Source organism: Esox lucius, chromosome 12 (assembly GCF_011004845.1).
Source record: "Esox lucius isolate fEsoLuc1 chromosome 12, fEsoLuc1.pri, whole genome shotgun sequence".
Lineage (NCBI taxonomy): Eukaryota > Metazoa > Chordata > Actinopteri > Esociformes > Esocidae > Esox > Esox lucius.
This window is the reverse complement of record NC_047580.1, coordinates 20,879,082-20,901,715: the sequence shown is the minus strand read 5'-3', so window position 1 is coordinate 20,901,715 and position 22,634 is coordinate 20,879,082. Positions and strand designations below refer to the sequence as shown.

At 40.1% G+C, this 22,634-nt stretch overlaps 1 protein-coding gene across 1 annotated transcript in view; it reads left to right on the top strand.

Moving 5' to 3' along the window:
• The first annotated feature begins 3,485 nt into the window (after positions 1-3,485).
• The window catches only part of gnb1a (guanine nucleotide binding protein (G protein), beta polypeptide 1a), a 50,777-nt gene continuing 31,628 nt past the window's right edge, over positions 3,486-22,634 (top strand). Inside the window, exon 1 of the mRNA XM_010875374.3 lies at positions 3,486-3,967. The gene's annotated coding sequence lies outside the window, so the exon portion shown is untranslated. The remainder of the gene's footprint in view (positions 3,968-22,634) is intronic.

Here is a 22,634-nt window from a genome sequence, read left to right as displayed (position 1 = left end):
GCATACCCCCCCCCCCATCTTTGAAACAATGCAAAATAAATGGTCGAAAAATTATCCATGCTTTTGTTGCTTCAAGGTTAGACTATTGGAATGCTCTTCAACAAGATTACCCTGAAAAGACAAAACTTAAATTAGGACTAAAAACAGCTGCCCTAGAATCCTATGTAAAACAAAAACCCAGTACTCCAGTAATAGCAGCTCTACACCAGGTGCCTGTTAAGACATGTGGATTTTAAGGTTTTACTGTTAACCTACAATGCATTACAAGGACTTGCTCCTATTTATATCCCTGAATTTGTCTCCCAGGGTTGATGTCCCTTTGGTCTGGATGCTTGGCAAAGTGGGCAGAGTTACTACCTGGTTAGCCTTGTCCAGGGTTATCTTCAGATGGGGCCGCAGTATCTCCGGACCCCCCCGTCTCAGTCAGGTTTTACACTGCTATAGTATTGTGTTCAGGGACTAAGGTCAGTCAGTCCTGTCTTATGCACTCATTTTTCTACAGCATTACAATTTCACCAAAATAATATAGGCATACAAATTATTAACATGTAGTTTTCACAAGCGTGATTACAAACATCTTGACAACAGGTACATTACACAGCTTCACTCAGATAAGTGAAATACTGACATGAGGGAAAGTAGGTGGTAGACTGACACGCTGGTCTAAAGCCAGGGCTAAAGATAAAACCTACAGGCTTAATTTATTGGGCGGAATTGACTTGTGTACTTTACTGAAGTACTTTCTACTTTAGTTAAAAAATAAATAAACCCTTCGGTAGTCTAAAATGTCAAAGACGATTTCTTTCACTTGCTTGGCAGAGTAGTGGGATTTGTTGCGGATTCCAACTCTTCACCACTCACTACACTTTGAGACAGGAGGGGGTGAGGGCTCTCCGGTACAGTTCAAGTGCTGCATAATACTAGAATGAACATCCATTCATTTTATACACAATTACGAGACATAGCGCCTGCTACTAGTAGTTCTGCTGAAACTGTACCTCACACTAAATGACAACGCCACAGCAGCTGTCCCAGGTCAAACAATAGCAGTGACAGTAGAGAGGATTCAGTCAGGATTGTGAGCCTACTACTAGCACATACCGTGACACCAAAGCAGTAAGCAATGATGGGGTGCCAGTGCTGAGAGCCTTTTTTTTTTATATGTAAATTGAGCAAGTCATTAAGAACATGTTTTATTTTTTAAGTGGCTTATAGACAATACAATGTTTATATAAAATAGAGACAAGAAAACAAACTAATACAAAACAGTCAAATTTTTCCCCTCAAGTATAACCCTCATCATGGCTTTAAAATGTTTTGGTACAGGGTATTCAAGCCAGCTTATTCCACTTGCGGGGCAATACAAATTTAAGCATTTTTACCTAATTCAACAGCTATCAAGTATTAATCAATCCTGTGTTGTGCAACAATTAGATAAGGCATACCTACCATGATGCCTTCCAGCCAGGTGTTTATTGTAACTAGCCAACATGCAATAGCTAGTCAATTTCTGAGTCTAATTCTTGTTAAATATATAGCTTCTTGAACATGTTCTTAAGATATTACATTTGCATTTCTTACATTTGAGATGTCAGTCTTAGGGTATGCAGCATTACTTTCTTTATGGCCCTCAAAGAGGATACTTACATTTTTATATTGCAATCAACAGGTCAATCTTTTTGCTGTAGTTAATCCTTGATACAGCACAATCACCTTCTCATTTAATTCCTATCCAGGTTGATAAGCCCAGGTCAGTAGCAGTGGAGAAAGAGGGCCAGGGACAGCCAGATACTGATATGATTTAGTTGGAGAAAAGTGAGCTGCTGAGAAAACTGATCCTCAAATAACGTTGCTCGGGGACATTTCCATTTTCCTGGTTCACTATCCTGGTGGGAAGAGGTCAAAAGCAAAGAACTGCTCAAGGGAGAAGGCAAAACATGGGCCCGCTGAGCCCAATGAACCGTCGAAATGGGTAAACAGAGACATGCACACCGGAAGGTCTCAGGGGAAACCGCTCCACCCCTTGACCAGAGGTCTAAGGAGCAGGACCACACGAAGTGAGTCACCAACACATGAATTGGTCAATCTGGAGAGGTTAACCCATCCAGATGCCATGCACCAAGTCCAAGTCTTTGAGCCTTGTTTGCATAGTGTGCTCACTACCCGAGGTGGAGGGAAATGGGCTCATCCAACAAAAACTGTTTGTCAGGCTCAAGGAGACAACCAAAACTGCCACTATACAGAAAGTTGTATGTCAGTGGAAAATAAGGAGAGAACCTAAAGATTGCAAAATAGAAAAAAGGGACTGAATGTTGTCCAACAGCTTACAACAGGTAGCTGAAAACCAGCTAAGACCATTCAAGATAAGGTGACGTCAGTACCAGTACCTCTGTCATCAGGCAATCCTGACCAGCCAAACCATGGACAGGATAGAAAACACTCCCAATTTCAACCGGTTGGATCAAGGAGAAGATCAAAAAACTTGACACATAACAGGCTTAGCCACATGGGATGAAACAGGGAATCCTGGGAATACCAAATCCACAGTCATGGAAGCAACCGCAGCCCAATCCCAGCAAAGGAGCCCATGAAAAACTACAAACAGCAGAATAAACCCACAGCCAAGATACAGGGTGATAGGAATCCCACAAACCAAAAACTGCCTAGAGCAGCAGAATCACATTCTAAGCAGAACACACCAAACATCCCAAGGGGATCAGTCAAAGTGAGGCCTAACTTGCATTAGTAAGGGCAAGGCAGAGGACACAACCACAGCTAGCAGAGAAAAGCACAGAACCAGATCTCCAGACAGCAACAGACCACAGAACACAACCTTGCAGTGAAAAACAACAACAGCTGGCGGTTGGAACCCAACAAAGACAGTGACTAAAAGAAAAACTTAGGATGTATATGTAACTTGCATGACCAAGGTGCCACACCTTTTCAGCCCCATGGCATTCAAGTCACAGTGAAGAGCAGTAAAATCATGGAACACAGCTGTAGCTGGCTATTTTATACCATGGGAGGTGGGGTTCCTGACTGTTACACACCTGTAAGGCCTTATCAGGGTGATTGTTTTGTTTTCATTGATATGCTTGAGCCATGCCTGTTCCACCACTTTCCCTCCCTCAGGGTAACATACATCATATATTTTTATTTTAAGATTATCAAGACGAACATTTGAGAAATAGACAAGTGCCAGTCATATTATTGCGAAACAGCGAAATGTTTAAATTGTGATGGAATAATTAACCAATTGGATATTTTTTGTGCACTGCTTTGTAGTACTTTAGGTAGCTATAAATGTGACCCGAGTTCCATTCTGGTCTAGAAAGTTGGGCTAGGTATAATAGGACTGGTCTTGTTTGTTTTATCACACTGGTCCTGGAAATTCACAATAATGACATCCCATTCAAACAAACAAAAATTGCAACAACAAAAATATTTTGAATCAGGCTGATGAGCCTACGTTTGAGTTGAAAACGATCAGACAGATGGACAAGGATTGAAGGAGCTGAAGTACAGTTATACAAATCTTGAACGACCCTTAGCCGTGCGTTGTGACGCAGCCGTAACGTGGGGTTTCCCAGAGCTGAGAGCAGGGCTACCGCGCCCATCTCTGCTGTTTGATGGCCGGAGGAAGAGTTTGAGATACTGGTGTGGAGAAATAGATAATAGGGGAACGACGGGGAAGACAAGAAGGATATAAAATTGGATATAAGCTGTTGTAAATTAGAAGACAGTGCCTAGACTCAAACGCATTGTTGTTCCACAAAGCGTTTGGTAGGTTGAACATTACTTGATCTCTGTGCCGGTGTGTCTCCCCTTGGCGGATCGAAAGCTGGGTTCGGGGAGTGCCGCTCCTCGATAGCTTGCTAGCTCTAGTCTGTGCTAGGTGGAGAGGAGTCGATCTTCGCTGTTTCCAGTCAATGCGATATAAACAACGGATACCCTCGATTGAAAACGGGTAAGTTGTGATTTGTCTGTCATGATTGGCATGGTTATATTTTTTTGGATAACTGGCAAACGTTGTTTGAGATGGCAGGCTAGTTAGCTAGGAAGTCAGACGAAAGGGGTTAAATTGGGTTGAGTGACTGGGTGGTTGAAACTAATGCAGTTCAGTTACTGCGACGGGGGATGGGGGGGGGGTTATTTATCTAACGTTAGTCACTCATCTTACACTAATCACTTTAAATCATTCGATGTTGCACTATACATTGTGATCATAACTATTCACGGTACAATACATTGCTGTAGTTTTAACTTTATGCCAACTTGGTCTCTGGTTATGGTTATTTCTGGTGGTGGCTGGGGTTTAGATGTTTTGCAATACCATACATTGAGTTGGCTAACGTTAACTGGCTGCTTTAAACTTAAACGTTTGAAGCAGCTTGTAAACGTTAGTTTTAATAGCTTAGCGGCTACAGCACTAAGTAACATTTTGTTTCTGTCATTCACTTATCTAGCTAGTTAACTACTACTATTAAGTATATTCGCTATATAGCTAGCTAAACGTAACTACAGCACCACAACGGTGTGAGTGTATTCCATTTTTTTATTGGATTTCGTAAATGTGAATATCTGGGTTGGCCAATATTTCTTACAGTAATTAGCTAGCTAATATTTAGTTTTTTATATATTAGCTAAATACTAGCCAGTTAATGTACTTCAATTTCAGTCCCAAGTGGAACAGAGGATGTGTATCTGATACATCCGATTTGGTATTTTAGCAATTATGAAATACTTTAAGCTATAGACTTGTTGTATACTTGTGCTATACAGTAATATATTACATATGTAACTAACAGCAAGGTGGTAATCGACGTGAGACAAAAAAACTATACTTCACTTAAACTGGACCCAACCGTTTGATACTAGCTAGTACCACCGCCCGTCTACAAAATCGGCGGAGGCTAACGACGTATAGAAAGCTATACAGCCTAGCTAGCTACGTTTGCAGGTTAGCTAGAGTAGACGGTGGTTTACGATGTGTGCCAGTAGTAACTTGGTCCACATAGATCGAGTTAGCTGATGCTAGAACGTTCGGTTTCGAATAAATTCAGACGAACATCGCCTCATTTGGTAGTTTATAAAATGTACTGTACCCCTATGTACAGGTTGTAATGGGCCGAAATATATTAGCTAGTATCACCCAGCCACCAAATTAGCTCGCGTCACGGATAGCTATAGCTTGCTAACTGGCCAACTTAATCATATTTGGCATTAAATAATTACTGCATGTAGCTTTTAATCCAGAATCAGTAATTATTAAAACCTCGCTAGCTATTACATGAACAAGCAATCTGTATTTAATAGTAGTAAGTTGCCTGGTTAGCCTGCTTTCTACGTTCTGTGTACGGGTGCATTTCATTGGTCTTAATTGTATCCTCTTCATTAGTTAAATATATACAGATGAAGTAAACGAATGTTAATTGGATTTCAACAATCTGATAAACCTCGCATAGGTCAATTACTGCACTAGATGAGTTAACGCAACAAAAAAAACACTATTACTGTACTAGTGGTAAGACAATAGCCAGGCCCCTTGGGCCGCTCCAGCATAAATGCTATTTCATGGAGTAGACAAGAGGAAATGGGTAACGTTCACTTAAAATGAGGAAGCAGCTAATCCTGTTAGTTTCTATCTAGAGCTGAACATAAAATGTAGGGAGGGGAATTTTGTGTAAACATGTTAAACGTGTTAACGGGGCATTCAGTTCAATTTAAACAGCCGTTCATCGCACAATTTTGACTGGAAGTAGCAACATTGTTGCTTTCTCGAAAACTGTCTCAAAGAAAATCGCAGATTTGTAACATTGTAAGAGAGGATGAGTTAGATTTCCCCCTTTACTAGTTTATGACGGTCCGTAATGGCGTTGTCATGTTAAACATTTTCCTGCTTTGAAAAAGGCTATTTGTAATTGCTGGTTCACAAAGATGAATTTATCTTGCTAGTCCGCCCCCACCTCCTTGAATGAATGGGTTCCTGTATTCTGGGCCCAGGCAGCTGCAACGAACAAGATGGCGTTCAAAAGCCTTTTTCCATAACGCTTTTTTCTCGGACTGAAAGACAGCAGCCCATCTTCGACTGAATTCAGGCTTATCATAATACATGTTGGAAATGGAAGTTAATGTACAAACGTAGTAATAAATGGACAAGTTTATTATGTATTTATGCTTGGTTGTAATTATATGAAAGTGAAACCAGTGCTTATAGTGTGGGATGTAGGACAACATGGAGGTAGTCGGTTGTAGACAGTAGTAATACATTACTTTTCAGGTGTTCTGTAGATTTAACTGTTCATATGATTGATTTATTTCAAGGTTATATACAACTGTATGCTTTGTTTTCGTTTACCGTATTTCATGCATATGTGTATTACCTGTGTTTGTAAATGAGTATACCAGTTTATATCTATGGGTATATATCATGGTAATTATTTAAAATACAATGATTTGGCTATGTTTTTTACAGATTAGCGAATTGAACTATGTTTGATACAAATCTAGGCTTATCCGTTTTGGAATTACGTTTCTTGCTGTTTCTGTGTACTTTAAATATCAGTGTTCTGGGGCTGTTTTTTCACCATTGTCACATTCTGATTATAGGCTAAGCCAGCATTTCCTAAACTAGTGTTTGCGACAGGGTTGCCACATTTTAAAATGGGGTCATGAGAGAAACTGGGGAGAATTGGTCTTGTTACAAAGGACCAGAGTTATGTTAGTTCTGGTAGCCACAAACTATGGTTGAAATATACTTGCATACATTTTTTTTGTTGAGAAATGTCTCTAACATTTTAAGCTAGAATATCTATAGCCTATTTCTGATAGATATGACTCCCAGGAACGGCTGGCCTTCTACCTTGATTGTGATGCCCAAGCTGATACAAGGAGTGGCTAAACCATTACAAGGCCCAAACCTAGATGGTGCTGGGCACTTGCACCACCCTCCGCAGGATCCATGGGTTAATCCACAAGCAGGATTCCAACACTGATTTCCCAATGGTGCAGCTAACTGCAGGGCAGTGATGTTTCCACTGTGCCATTCATTTACCTCCATTTCAAACTATACTCATCAGCCGGTAGTCTGTCCCTAAATGTTGTAGGATATCATTTGTTAAATTAGTTTCTTTTTTTATACACTAACGTACTGTTTTGAACTCTCCCTACCCTCCTACAGCTCTTAATGGCACCTATCATCATGCATGTTGTTGCATTTGGGTTCTATAAGTATTCGCTTCTATATCTGTGCCAGGAGAATCCTCAGTAGTTCAACTAATTAATCTTTTACGGAATTCTGAGCTCCGCTGTGGTTTCTCTGATCTTGGAAGTGTGATTGAATAATCAGTGACTACAGTATTAAAGCCTCTAGGTCTCTCGTCTCATAGTTGCTTACAGGTCAGAACATCACAATCACAATATGCCTGCAGGAGAACATCAGGGGATACTTCGCGCACATTCACAAACTGTGGCCCGCTTCTCAATGGTAGTCTTCATTTACAGAGGCTGTGACTCACCTGTAACCATACAAGATCCCCTGCCTTGTGTTGATATCTAGCAGGAGTGAGGCCACTCTGTGATACATATATACATAGTGCCTTACATGGAGACATCAACCTTTGTTTCTCCAACTTGTAAAGTTAGCTGTGATTTGCAACATAATTAAGGTTTTCCACAAGAGAAGGATGTATTTCTCTCTTTTTAAAGTACCAGGAGTTTTACGCAACTGCAACTGCTTGGTTGGTAGTAGAGTTGATGTTTTCAATGAAGATCATGCTCACCGATGTTCACCATGACAATCAGATTGTAAGAGCAGAAGCAAGATCGTAATGTGTCTGATTGACATTTGCCCTCCTGGCCTGACTGGTGCACCTGAGACTGATAGATAATACAGGGGTTATTTGTTCCGTTTCATACAGATTTTCATTTTACTGGATTTTTCTGTGAGCACAGGGTATGAATGGAATTAAAATCTTCCTGCCTGTGGATTTCAGCTTTTAGGATTATGCGGCTTGGTCAGTGATAGTGCTGATTTTCCTCTTTTCCTGTGATCCTGCTTTTAGCCATATGTCATTTCTTACTATCACAATAACTGTTATCATACTGGAGCTGCCACAGCCAGACTAGATTGTATCATCATTCACTGAATTGTTGGTTGGTTTATGATTTACATACACCCTTCTTTTTATAGTTGTAGATTTATGGTATCCACCTATTTAATGTTAGTAATTAATGTAGGCTTATGTGGTGCAGCTTAATGTATTTTTCAAACAGATCAAATTTAACAGATCAAATAAGGATGAGAAGTCCTTGCAAGGATAGTAAAAAGGGCATTTTGCCAAATTCCCATTAAAGGACAATGTCAATTTCTGTCTTGGCAGTTAGGGTCAATCGATTTGGTTTAGAATTTAGTTTAACGCATTTCGAGAAATGAGTGCCAATTTATAAACACAAAAACCCATAAAAATAAATATGTAATGTACATAAGTATTCAGACACTTTACATTTTAGAAGTGCCAGGCTTTGATCACAGCTTTGAGTCTTCTTGGTCTTCCTTGTAGATTCTCTGAAGCTCTCAGGTTGGGTGGGGGAGCATTGGTAAACTGTGGTCTTGAGGCCCCCCCACAGGTGTTGATTTGGGTTCAAGTCTGGGCTTAGGCATGGCCATTCAAGGACATTGACAGACTTGTCCTGAAGACATTCCAGTGTTTGCTGTGTGTTTCTGGTAATTTTCATGCTGAAAGATGAGTCTTCGCCCCCAGTCTGAGGTCTTGTGCGCTCTGGATCATGTGTCTGTCAAGGGCCTTTCTGTATTGCTGGTATTAGCCTGATGATGAGCGGTACCTTGTCCTGGCCAGATGTAGGTCTTGGTATTCATGCCTTGTAGGCTATTTTGGCCTCATCAGCCTGGATGATCTTTTTCCTCATGCTCTGTGTTCTTTAAGTGCTGTTTGGCAAACTGCAGGCTTATATTTAGTAGAGGCTTTCATTTGGTCACTTTACTCTAGGCATGGTTGATGGACTGTTTGTGGTGTTTGTCCTTTTTGACAGGTTCTCCATTCTCTACAGAGAAACCCAAGCTCTATTAAGGCCATTGGGTTCTTGGTCCTTGAACAAGGCCTGTCTGAGTTTGTCTGGACACCCAGCTCTCTGAAGCTAGTTCCAGGTAGTTCCAAACTTAATCCATTTCACAATGATGGAGCCCACTTTGGTCAGGGAAACTTTTTATGCTTTAGGCCTTTCCCATATGATGTCTTTTAGGTCCATGAGTTCTTTGGAATTGATCACTTGTTTTTTGCTCTTGCACTGTAATGTGTTTTCCATCTGTCGTATATACACTCACCTAAAGGATTATTAGGAACACCTGTTCAATTTCTCATTAATGCAATTATCTAAAGAACCAATCACATGGCAGTTGCTTCAATGCATTTAGGGGTGTGGTCCTGGTCAAGACAATGTCCTGAACTCCAAACTGAATGTCAGAATGGGAAAGAAAGGTGATTTAAGCAATTTTGAGCGTGGCATGGTTGTTGGTGCCAGACGGGCCGGTCTGAGTATTTCACAATCTGCTCAGTTACTGGGATTTTCACGCACAACCATTTCTAGGGTTTACAAAGAATGGTGTGAAAAGGGAAAAACATCCAGTATTTGGCAGTCCTGTGGGCGAAAATGCCTTGTTGATGCTAGAGGTCAGAGGAGAATGGGCTGACTGATTCAAGCTGATAGAAGAGCAACTTTGACTGAAATAACCACTCGTTACAACCGAGGTATGCAGCAACCTTGAGGCGGATGGGCTACAACCGCAGAAGACCCCACCGGGTACCACTCATCTCTGCTACAAATAGGAAAAGGAGGCTACAATTTGCACGAGCTCACCAGAATTGGACAGTTGAAGACTGGAAGAATATTGCCTGGTCTGATGAGTCTCGATTTCTGTTGAGACATTCAGATGGTAGAGTCAGAATTTGGCGTAAACAGAATGAGAACATGGATCCATCATGCCTTGTTACCACTGTGCAGGCTGGTGGTGGTGGTGTAATGGTGTGGGGGATGTTTTCTTGGCACACTTTAGGCCCCTTAGTGCCAATTGGGCATTGTTTAAATGCCACGGCCTACCTGAGCATTGTTTCTGACCATGTCCATCCCTTTATGACCACCATGTACCCATCCTCTGATGGCTACTTCCAGCAGGATAATGCGCCATGTCACAAAGCTCGAATCATTTCAAATTGGTTTCTTGAACATGACAATGAGTTCACTGTACTGAAATGGCCCCCACAGTCACCAGATCTCAACCCAATAGAGCATCTTTGGGATGTGGTGGAACGGGAGCTTGGTGCCCTGGATGTGCATCCCACAAATCTCCATCAACTGCAAGATGCTATCCTATCAATATGGGCCATCATTTCTAAAGAATGCTTTCAGCACCTTGTTGAATCAATGCCACGTAGAATTAAGGCAGTTCTGAAGGTGAAAGGGGGTCAAAAACCAGTATTAGTATAGTGTTCCTAATAATCCTTTAGGTGAGTGTAGATGGATGAGACACAGCATGCATCTGAACTATATTTGGAGTTTCTTGGGAAAGGGTATTTCACTTTTTCAGTTTCAATAAATTGCTGCACAATTTAAAACATTATTTTGCTCTGCCATGGGGAATTGAGTGCTAGTTGTTGTTATAAAATGTTAACAATGTATTTAAAAAAAAAGTGTTCATTATTTGGGCTGAGAATTGTAACTTCATTAAAATTGACTTAGATGTGGTTATATCACAAGGGAAACTTAGTACATAAGCAATATCAATATCTACCTTGTTGTATCGGTCTAACCTTCATGTTCTTCACTGACCAGATCAACCAGGGCGTGCCGCAGCCATTCACCTACTAATATTTGTCTCTGTTGCTTCAGCAGTTGTACTGTTTAAATCTTTTTAATTCTTGTCCCCAACCCCACAACTTCAACTTTATATCCGGTGCAAGCTGATAGGCCGTCTCAAAGGTCGTCAGTCCTGTTGTGCCCATAGAGTAGGACAGAGGCTTCGAATGGCCAAAAGGGTGTTTTAGGCTGGACCTTTGAAGCATTCCACCATTTTAATATAGTCTACTGGCTGTACCTTCCAGTTTCTTCGCGACAGAATCAGCCAATGAAGTTGGAAGTCCAGTGTATTTATTCTGTAATAGAAAATGTTTAAGTGGGGTTACATTTCTTCAGGGAAAACCACCAGAACAAAACGGGGACACACAGATGTTTCCTGTGTCCTAATGCAGTGGTTCCCAACCAAGGGTACTAGGACCCCTGGGGGTACTTGGCCTCTCCACAGGGGGTACTTTAAAACACTTATGACACCATAGACTTACTAGTGAAATTTACATGAGGGGGTACTTCAGGAGTACTGAAAGCAGTGCAAAAACATTTTGGGGGTACAGTAACTGAAAAAGGTTGGGAGACACTGTCCTAATGTATAGATCAGTCAATATTGGTTGTGGCTATCTTCGATGCAGCCCTGCCCTTTAAGTTTTATACCTGGGTGACAGTTGAAGTGACTGTGGGCACTCAAGTGCTGGCCAACCCAGCATGCGATACTCTGCTGAGTGGAAGGAGGGGTTTTAAGGCCTGGGCCTGACCCCCTGAGGTCAAAGTATATTTGAACACAAACAAGCACATCTTTACCACCACTTGTTTATTTTTAGAATTGGCTGCATGTGACTGGCTGCTTATCCTCTGATGTCTTTGTGAACTGAGACAATAAACCAAAAAGGAGACTTGCACTTACCAAAGCATTTTAACTGGCATCTGTGTTATTAGGCTAATTGTGCACTAAAATGCTTCATGTGAAAGTATCTGCTTTGTCCCTGTTTCACTGCCTGCTTCCACCACCCTCTACCTACCTGGCTCATGCACGAGATGCTTTTTCATAAGCACAAGGATGCAATTGTTGAACAACATTTCTAGATGTAATTACAAAATAGTTTTGTAATTAAAACATTTTGAAAAGAGGGGAGGCTTCCTTTTCTGTGAGTATGAACTATGTTTTACAACATTCTTGAATAGAAATGTCTTCATGAATGCTGTGATCATGTTGGATGCACTGGAAGAAGTTAGCCCAGCTCCCTGTGGCCAATGTAAAGCAACAGTTCTTAAAAACTTTATCTACCTGTCTTTGTCAATCCATGTTTCCCTGTACACTTTCTCCTCTACTGTATTGTCTCCTGTGTTTTGTATTTTCTGTATTCCAGTTGTATTGTTAGTTCTCCCGTGTGTGGAAAACCCCAAGTAAATCCAAGGCAAATAATTTTGGTTAACTGTTCACCAGGCTAGCGGACCTGAGGTTACCATCCTGTTCACCAGCTAGTTTGAATGGATGTCCACACAGTGGCCCCAGTTTGTCTGGATTTATTCCATAGCTGAAAGCCAATGTTTTGAATATCTATATAGGGCTGTTCCTGCCCTTGTAGACTTCAAGACGGTGAGTGAATGAGGGAGGAGAATGTGTCTTTACATAATCATTTATGTAACATTTCAATTTACAATGGCATGCATCGACAGACATGCCAAGAGAAGGTTCTGCGCTTTAATCAATGTATGTGTGCTCAGCGACTTCACCAGCACCATATCAATGTCCACTATGGAGGTGTCTTTTCATAGGCTACATAAGGTTTTCGATTTCAAATTATTCTCATCTGCCTCAGTCACCCTTTACTCTCACATGTGTAGGTGTTTTTTGCTGAAGAACTCCTCTAGCTCCTGGTAAAATGAATTGGTCTCTACTAGTCTGGTGATGAGTAGACTTGTCATACTGCACCACACAATCTCTTTGGAGGAAATTGCTCGTTGCCAACGCGGTAAGCCTGCTCCTTTCTTCCCAATAAATATTGTAAGAAATTCCTTACTTGATCATTCTATAATGTCTGTAGACCTTTAAACTAATCGTGAATACAGCTATCTGATATAGAAATCTGAGAAGGATCAGGATAATCATATAGGCTATTATTGGTCTGGCAAAGATGTCTTAAGTAGAACAAACAGGGTTTTATATCGATGATATAAACGTTGTTCTAATTGTGTTGTTGTTGCCAGGCCATTATAGTAAACACTGGGAGCTGCAAGATCATCATATTATACAGTAATGCTATTGCATGACCAACTATGAAAACAGTGAGGACTACAGGTGATTTCAATAATATGTAAAAGTGCTGCACAATTTGGATAAAATACAGAATCGAGATATCTTGGACAAATATTTCAATTACGCTTATGATGTGCGATTTTCAAACATGGGTGTAAACAGCATAGATAATCTCACTTAAAATAGATATCATAGCCTACATAGTGTGCTATTAATCTGAATAACAATCCAGTTAAAGTTCAGAGTTTTTTATTTTACTCTTATTATCAATCTGCAGGTGTACGGTGCAGCCTTTGTCCAAATTTCTTTTAGTTGCTCATTTAATGCAATGGCTTTTGCAGCATTTTCTGTGTTTGTGCCGTTAACATAGCTTGTTAGGCCCTTGAGGGTATATTTTCTCCCATATTAAGTTTGTTTGTAGGCTCCGACATTGAAGCTGAAACCTTTAATAACCATGTTGTGTATGTTGGACAATATATCTTGGTGCCACTCGCTAACTTGAAATAGACATCTTCGCTAGCTGTTGCTGTGTTAACTCAAACTAACATTGAAACTTTGAAGTACTTTAACAAAATTAGTCCAGGTATTGAAGTAATCTACAAAAATACCTACAGTTTCCGCAAGAAAAACAATTACGGATGTACGATGCATGTGGGATGCCTTGGGTGAAGCGCATATCATTCACCTTTTTTGGAACTGAAAATCGCGCAAGTTGGAGTCAATATCACAATTTTGATTAACTGTGCAGTCCTAATGTGTAATGTTATCACACAAAAATGTTCTTAAATTGTCTTGAAATTACATGTTGCTCAACAAGAACAATAATGTTTTTGATGTGGATGATATACATACTGCTCAAGTGATACCATCTAATAGCCTGGCTACTGAAATAACTTTTCGCCTATCTTTTTATTAATTCATTTGTGGGTTCATAGTGCTGTGCTGTCTGGATGTGGGAATTATGAAAATACTGGAATTTCTAATGGTAGCTTACAAGTGACTGGTGTTCTGTTGTGCAAATCATGACTGATTGTTTTCTGATTTGAGAGAAATTATTTAAGAAATCTTTAGGCCGACAGATGATCAACAAGGCTACTTATTCCTTCCTACTTGAGCACTGAACAACCTCATTTCCACTTGACTACAGTATGATATTTTAGCATGGCTTCCCAAGTAATTTTATAATTAGCAACACTTAAATGTACCAAGGCTTTTGGTACAATGTCACAGTCTGTCATAACCTCTATTCAATACCTTAGGAAAGGGGGGTCCAGACTTTTCCACGGAGGCCTGAGTGTCTGCAGGTTTTCGCTCTCTCCTTGTACTTGATTGACTAATAAAGTTACTAATTGGTTAGTTTCTTCTCTTACCTGGTTGTTTAGGTCTGAACTGGGAACCAATTTATAAGAAAAACCAAAAACCTGCAGACACTCGGTCCTCTGTGGAACAGTTTGGACACCCCTGTCTTAAGATATCAATGGGCAAGTAAATTCCATGGAAACATTTTAGACTAGCCGATTTCCTCTTTGACCTAGGTCCTAGAGCCTAGGCTATTAGTAGCAACCAAGAGCAGCCTTACTATTCATACATTTACACAGGCTGCCCAATTCTTATCCTGTAAATTTGAGAAATCACAAGGCCAATTCTGATGCAGTGAGTTAGGCCAATCTGATCAGGTATTTTGCCCCAAATCTAAATTATTTTGCCAAAGATTCAAATTGGTTATTAGAAATGGTTCAGGTCTTCTCTTGACATGGTATTTTGTGTTGAAGTGCATTTGTGTTCTGTGCCATTACATTACGCAACGGGAGATGCAGCCCCCCCACATGTAATTATTTGAAGGTTACCAGAAAAACCTTAATCAGCCCTAGTCTTAACAAGCAGGCAGTGTAGATAGGCTAGTACTGAAATAATGTAATCAAATTAGTTGGTTCTAGTCAAGATTCTTGCTGCTGTATTTAGCACTAATTGAAGTTTATTTAGTGTCTTATCAGGGTAGCTGGTGAGAAGAGCGTCGCAGTAGTCTAATCTTGAAGTAACAAGTGAAAGAAGGCCCTTAGTTCAGCCATCTACATGGTTTGTTGCCCCACTGCTCTGGAGTCCTGTCAACCTTATAGCCCTTTGCACTGGGAACCTAAGGGCCCTATGTCTTTAAAAGCCCTTGCTTTGTATTTAAATTCCAGCTAATAGATTTGACTGCCCGTCTGAAAATGTGACCAAACCAGAATTTGTAGCCTCTGACAAAAAAGCAGGGAGTGAACATTCTTGAATGCCAAAAAGCAACCCAGTAAGTAGCTTTTTTTAATCAGAGAGAGAAAGAGTGAAAGCACGGGAGGAGTGAATGTATAAATGTAATAAACAGAGTTTTTGTGTTTTTAACAAAGTCATGTTTTTGGCTTCAGGCAAGTTCAATTTGTTTGTGTTCATTTCTTTTTGCTTTGGAAAAAGCTAGAAATGTCACATGCACAAGCTATACTATTGTTTATGTATGTTTGGAAATAAAATAAATTGAATTGTGTAGTGTACCGCTTTGTCTGTTCTCCCCTAAACCCCCTGTTTATTACTATATTCACTTGTTGACATTTGTAGTAAGTCTGGCAGCCTGGGTGCTATCCTGTGGAATCTCTAATGACCAAGCCTTTTTCTATGGGTTGGTGCTGAAATTAAGAGGGAATGGCTGGGACGTTAAGCAGAGGAAGGCCTGGGATTGTAGGTGCTAGAGAGCAGAAGGGACAGATCTGTCCGAGACAGATCTTTCTTGGATTGCGAGATTTGGAAAAATGCAGCGTTTCAATGTAATTTTTACATCACAAGTGGTTCCTTCATGAAAGAATGTTGATCTGCATACTTGTAGCCTGAAAATTGGAATGTGCCACGTAATTCAAAGCAATGAGAGCAACTGTTGTTGCTTGGTTCCAATCTGTTCTGTCGATCTAGTCTATGCATCTAAGTAGGACTGGGTGATCAAGACTTATCCCGATAACAGCTATCATCACAATTTAACCATATTCTTGTCAATCGTGCTTATTAATGCAACAGTGATTTATTGTCACAGTTCATGACACAATGATTTACAGACAGGATATGTATGCTGTGACACAGTACAGTTATATATGCTGCACGTGTATGACAGACCTGGTTTACGTTTTAGAAAAATTAAAACCATGTTCCCCAACAAGCATCTTAAAACCCTGAACAATGTTCGGACCTGGTATGTTCAAGCAACCCACAAGTAATTTGTACTTTAAAAAGTTAGCTATTACTGGGGCAACAGTAGACAACTGGCTATAGTACTGTAGTTAGAAACATTTGTTGTTTATAAAGATATTTTCATGAACTGAAGTTTGGGTTCATAAATAAAGTGACTAGTCACATAATACTAAATCATTACTCAGGTAGTTGAAAATAACTTCAGTTTCTGTTCATTGTTTTCAACCTGGTTTCATAATCTATGTTTAAATGTTTATTGTTATTTTGGCTGCATGTTCATTTCAGACGCAAAGACCCAGCAGCTTTAAAGACTGATGCTTTGGACCCGGCTAGTTCGTATTTATATCAAGAAATTTGTGAAGCTCCCTTATGTGCTATCAATGTTTGTTAGTTTACATGTCTAACAGTATTTTTTTAACTACGTGTTAATGTATGTATTCATTTTCACGCACAAAGACCCAAACCAAACTCTTCCATACCTTTGGTGTTGCTCCATAGGGACATAAATCATGCACTATCATTTTGTTTTGCGAAAGATATGCACTCTTATGCACAGAGCAACCTGGGTCCCCACTTAAAGGCACAGTTTAACTTTCACCTACCTTGCAGCCTGGTGTTTTGGATGCTCAGCTTAGTATTCCTAGCAAGATAATTGTGGTGTGCTCCTGTGTGCATTGCAATGGCCACAAGGTGTATTGTAATTGGCACTCCAATAGTTTTATTTTCATAGATTCAAAAGTATTCATTTTGATGTGATCGAGCCCCAGCATGCAAATCGGTGTGATTTTAGAGGCTGCAGACTTTAGTCTTTTTCAATGTATCGCCGTCCATATTTTCAAATGTTAACAGGAATATATTATGATATACATTCTTGTCAATATTGCGCACCCTGACATACAAGTGATATTTTCACATTCATAAGTAAATATAATCTGTGAATTTTCAAACAGTAAACCAATAAACAATAATATACCCAAAAACAAACTATATCTGTTGTTTTCAGGCTACTGTGAAATTGTCTAACTACCTCTGGTCAATTTGCTAACCACTGACCAAAACAATTATGACACCAGTAAGTCTACTTATACAAGGTCATTTACATCAGTAGGTATATTAATACAGATATTTCTGTAATTACTGGGTCTGTAAGCATTTTTATGTTCTTGTGACCCTGTACTCAAAGTTTGAGGCTGAAACATCGATTCTCAGTTTTCATTTGCTGGTATTTGTTGCACATATTGGTGTCACCATTAACACATGACATTCTTAGTCCCCCTATTTTAGGGCACCAGAATTATTGGAACAGATAAATATAATGTCAAAAGTAAGCCCTTCTCGTATTTGGTCGCATCCTTTGCATGCAATAACTGAAATCTGTGATATGTTGATCCCACTGCACCTTGGGTATCTTTTCTAGTGATGCTTTGCTAATACACTGCTCAAGAAAAATAAGGAAACATGTAATCATCACAGTATTACACCAAATCAATTAAACTTCTGATATATAAATTTGTCCTGTTAGGCAGCATAAATGATTGTTAATCGGTGTCACCTGTTTGGATACAAATGAAAGTGAGGTGCACTGGAGAGGCTACAGGAAGACAACCCCCAAAAAGGGAATGGTTTTGCAGGTGGTGGCCACAGAATACTACTCAGTCCTTATCCTTCATGACTGATTCTGGAGATACCAGGAGACTGGCTGTTACACAAGAAGGTCTGGACAGGGCGGTAGCAGGGCATCAACCCCGCAGAAGGACTGATATCTGCTCCTTTGTGTAAGGAGGAACAGGAGGAGCACCTCTAGCAGGCTACCGGTGTGCATGTTTCTGACCAAACTTTCGGAAACAGACTCCATGAGGGTGGCTTGAGGGCCCGACGTCCTCTAGTGGGACCTCTGCTTACAGCCCAGCATTGTGCAGCTCCATTGGCATTCGCCGGAGAATACCGGAATTGGCAGCTGAGATGAGAGGTTCACACAGAACACGTGACAGACTTGAGTCTGGAGATGCCGTGATGAACGTTACGCTGCCTGCAACATCATCCAGCATGGCCGTTTTTTGGCAATGGGTCAGTGATGGTCTGGGGAGGCATAATCTTGGATTGTCGCCCAGACCTCCACGTGCTAGCCAACTGTACCCTGACTGCTGTTAGGAACCAGGATAAAATCCTCATTGTCAGACCTTACACTGGTGCAGTGGACCCCGGTTTCCTCCTGGTGCCTCAAGTGACCAGGGTGTGTGGGCACTTCCTGGATGATGACGCCATTGATTCCATTGACTCGTCCTCACATTCCCCAGACCTGAATCCAATTGATTACCTCTGGGATGTTATGTATCAGTGCATCTGATGCTGCCAAGTAGCGCCACAGCCTGTCCAGGAGCTCACTGATGCCCTGATCCAGGTCTGAGAGGAGATCCCCCAGGACACCATCCGTCTTATCAGGAGCATGCCCAGACGCATACAGGCACGTGGGGGCCATACACACTACTGAGTCACATTGAGTTGCCGTGATGAAATTCACACAAGTTGGAACAGCCTGTGATTTCAAGAGATATGACCCTACCTTTGTTATTTATGCTTGATTTACCCTGAAATCACATGCTTTCTCCCGTTAGGCTACTTCACAACCAATTAGCCTTCAATGCGCAACCGTTCGGGACGGTTGATTTTTATTTGTGATTTCCAGTGCTCTCAATGGGAGTCCTATGTTGACTGCCTTCTCAGATGATGTGTTCATGTCCACACACAAATAAATTCAATGTACCTGTCCATGTGCTTTATATCATAAGCTATGGCTTACCTGGTTGGAGAGACGCCTAAGCCAGTCTCTGTTTTTAAGAGGCCTTTAAAGTTGACTGTATTATTACAAAATCTTCTGCATCTGAATTTGCAATATGATTCAGAATAATTTGCATTGGGTGTAATCCTTAGACATGACCGCAATACGTTACTGTATTGATATGTGATAGAAAAAACTAAAGGGCGTTCATTAGTATTCAGATAACTTGACATACTGTTTTCAGTAGAATGAGAGCAAAATATGGTTGTCATTTGTATGTAGAAATGTTTTCCGCAGTGTTGGTGTCATGGACAATTTACGTATGTTGTGATAGATGGGATTTCAAAGGGGAGAAGTTGGAATGACGTGAAAGGATGCACCAGATGGACTACACCGTTATGCAGTGATGAAGGACAAGGACCAAGCTTTGTTTTTGTTTAGTCAGGTTGTGCCTTTGTTTTGGTTATTTCTGGCCAACCAACACTAAAAGCCAATGTGTCTGCTTCTCTGCCTCTCTCTCTGCCCCTCTCTGTCTGCCCCTTGATATCTTCTATAGTGTTAACATATCTCTCATTGTGTATAAATAATTACATTTAATATTTTTGGATCATGTAAGACATGACTAATACTTTATTAAATACCATATTTTAACTGCGTTGATGTACTTGCTGTTTTAGAATTTCTTTGCCCTTGGCTTTTGTTTCTCCAAAATGGCTGTCACTTTTGCTGTGAGGTTGTACACTTGTTTCAAGCACATTACGTGAGGTTGAGAACTTCACGAAAACAGGACTATCGGAAATTAATCTGATAAGTTTAGCATCATTATTGTTATTTGTAATCAATTTCCGTATTTTTTTTGTTTTAACATTACAGTAAGGGATGGTTGTATTAATGGTGTTTTAGGTTTACTAGGTGTAATTTTCAGATATTGCCATTCGGCCCAAACGTTGGTCAAGTAGAAATCAGGAATGTATATCAGGTTTGTTTAAACCTTGTTTTAGTTTATCATGTAGGGCTGCAACTAACCTCTATTTTGATAATTTATTAATCAAATAATGAAAACCCTTGCACTTCAACACCAGGGTGCTCCTCAACCAAGCATTCAAAATTGAACAATGTCTCACATCAAAATGCAACTCATGCCTTCAGTCATAATTTTTTTGCTGCATCCCACACAGATGGAACTAATCTATCTACAGTTTTTGTTGCCATCTAGTTATCTATGTTATCAGTGCTGCCGATCAACTGTTGCAGCCCTACTAGTTTGCAAACCTATCGGGATTTCAGTGTGGGCCTATACATTACAGTATTGTGGTTGTGTAGAAGCCTCAGTACCTGAGAGAATCATAAAATAAAGAAACCCCTCTGGTATTATGTTGGGTGTTGTTTCTCTGTTTATTCTAAATGTTAGTCTGGACATCTGTACAACACTGGTCAGTAGTTTGGAGTCCAGCATAGGTTGGAACACATTTGCCCTGTCTTGTTGTGTGCAAGTGACTCCTTGTGGTAGGTCAGACCTCTGGAAAGCTAAGTTGGCTACCTTCGTGAAGTTGGCCCCCCACCCAACGCAAAACTTGTTACACAAATATTACTGCATAAATAAACTGTAACAAAGAGTATTAGGCAGGGACCTTTGCATATCAGAAGTGGCTGATTTATCATGTTTGCCTTATTTAAACGGGGGTCTGAAAAAAATTGCTTTCCAAAGTCTGTTTCTCAGCTATTAGACTACCCCAACACATTAGTTCAGACATTTTTGGTGGAATAATGTTTGTCCACAAAAAATTGAACTTTATTTTAGGATGATGATAAAACTATGTGGGTAATGTTTGTTGCAACTTCAGTTTAGATTATTGTGATGTTTATAGCAACATCAGTATTCTTACCTCTCGTCTCAGCGATGCGTCTTTCTACGTTCTTTCCCACGTTTCTCTCACAAAGGAAATAGTGTTGATTGGCTCTTGTGATGTATAACCAGTCAGAGAACTCTGTGGGCGGGACATTGAGCCTTACAATCAGAAACCTTACAGAGAGATGTGGCACCAGAGAAGTGCATTTAAATGAAAGTATTTTATCTGCAGTTATTTCAGACAAATGAACCATTCTGATTATTGTATAAGTATGAATATTGGATCAAATTATCACCCAGGCTGATAATCGGTCGACCACTAATACACATTCAGGATTAGCTATAATCCAATATAATTATTCTGGCAACAAAATTCGGAGAAGTCCATCAGCAAAATTACATATCCAACGGTTTTGGATATGTTTACAGATCCATGTCCAATTAAATAATTTGTATTTATTATTTTGACACTCTTATTCACCTGACCCTTAAAGAAAAGGCTGGTAAGTTGACTTCCAGTGTAGGCCTGAAATATGCTGACCAAAACAATGTCATAAGTCAGTGTAAAGAATGGAATGGATTGTACAGGTGATATACATACATTTCCAGCTGAAAATAGGGTTTAGCTGGAACTGTCCCTCAAGCCACCTAATTTGGTCTTGAAATTCACTCTTTTAAACATTATAGGCAGGATTTTAAACAGTGCCCCCTTAATTTCACCAGTCTAAGTCTCATGTTTTTGAAGTCAGCCCAAGGCTTTGACAGAGTAGGGTTCACAGTTCTAGCTGGGAGTTGTTGACCCAGATGTCGAGGAAATAAAAAGGCCTTAGTTGCCATACACATGTTGCCTTTGGGCATGTCGCTGCTGAGGTGGAAATGCTTTTGTGTTGACAGAATCTATAGAGTCCTGATGCTAGTGTCCTCTAAGAGTGGAGCCTTTTATGATGACCATCCAAGCCCTTCCTCTTTCCCCATCTGTCCATCAGCCCTGAGGTCCTGACTTCAATGGGACTCACATCACATAGCCTAGACCTAATAATAATATTTTGAAAGGATACTTGTGTGTTGGAACCTTTGGCAAATGTGTACACAAGTTCAGGCATTGTCTGTAGCCGTCTTTCATTTCATGTTTTCAATTGTGTCTGTCTAGTCACCTCTGATGAAACCGTGTAAAAGGTCTCTGTCAATTAATTATTTGGCCAATATGTAAGGTAATTACTTTGACCAAGTAATGACAAAAAATAGGATTCACCATTTGCCACTAGCTGTGGTATCAGTACTGTAGATGATGGGGAACAATTCAGTCTTTGTGACTCAATAATAATTTTAGAACTATTAAAATTGAAATCTACCTGATTTAAATCTGACTCCTTAATTTGTAACACTGGAGTCAAGTCAAGATTGGTAATGTAAATGTGTTCTGGGAATTTAAGTATTTCTTAATAATAAAATAATTCAATTTTTTAGAATCCAGTTAGTCTAAAACGACCAGAAGCAGTGATGTCAGCAGTGACGTTTTATAACATTATTAGGAACATGTTTACTACATTTCAAAATAATTATTTATTACCGTTAAGCATTGAAGTTACAGTTCATCACACCATTTTAGATACAAAGTAGTCATCAATCAAATCAATAACATTTTATATGCAGTAAAATCCCTGCTTCAGAAA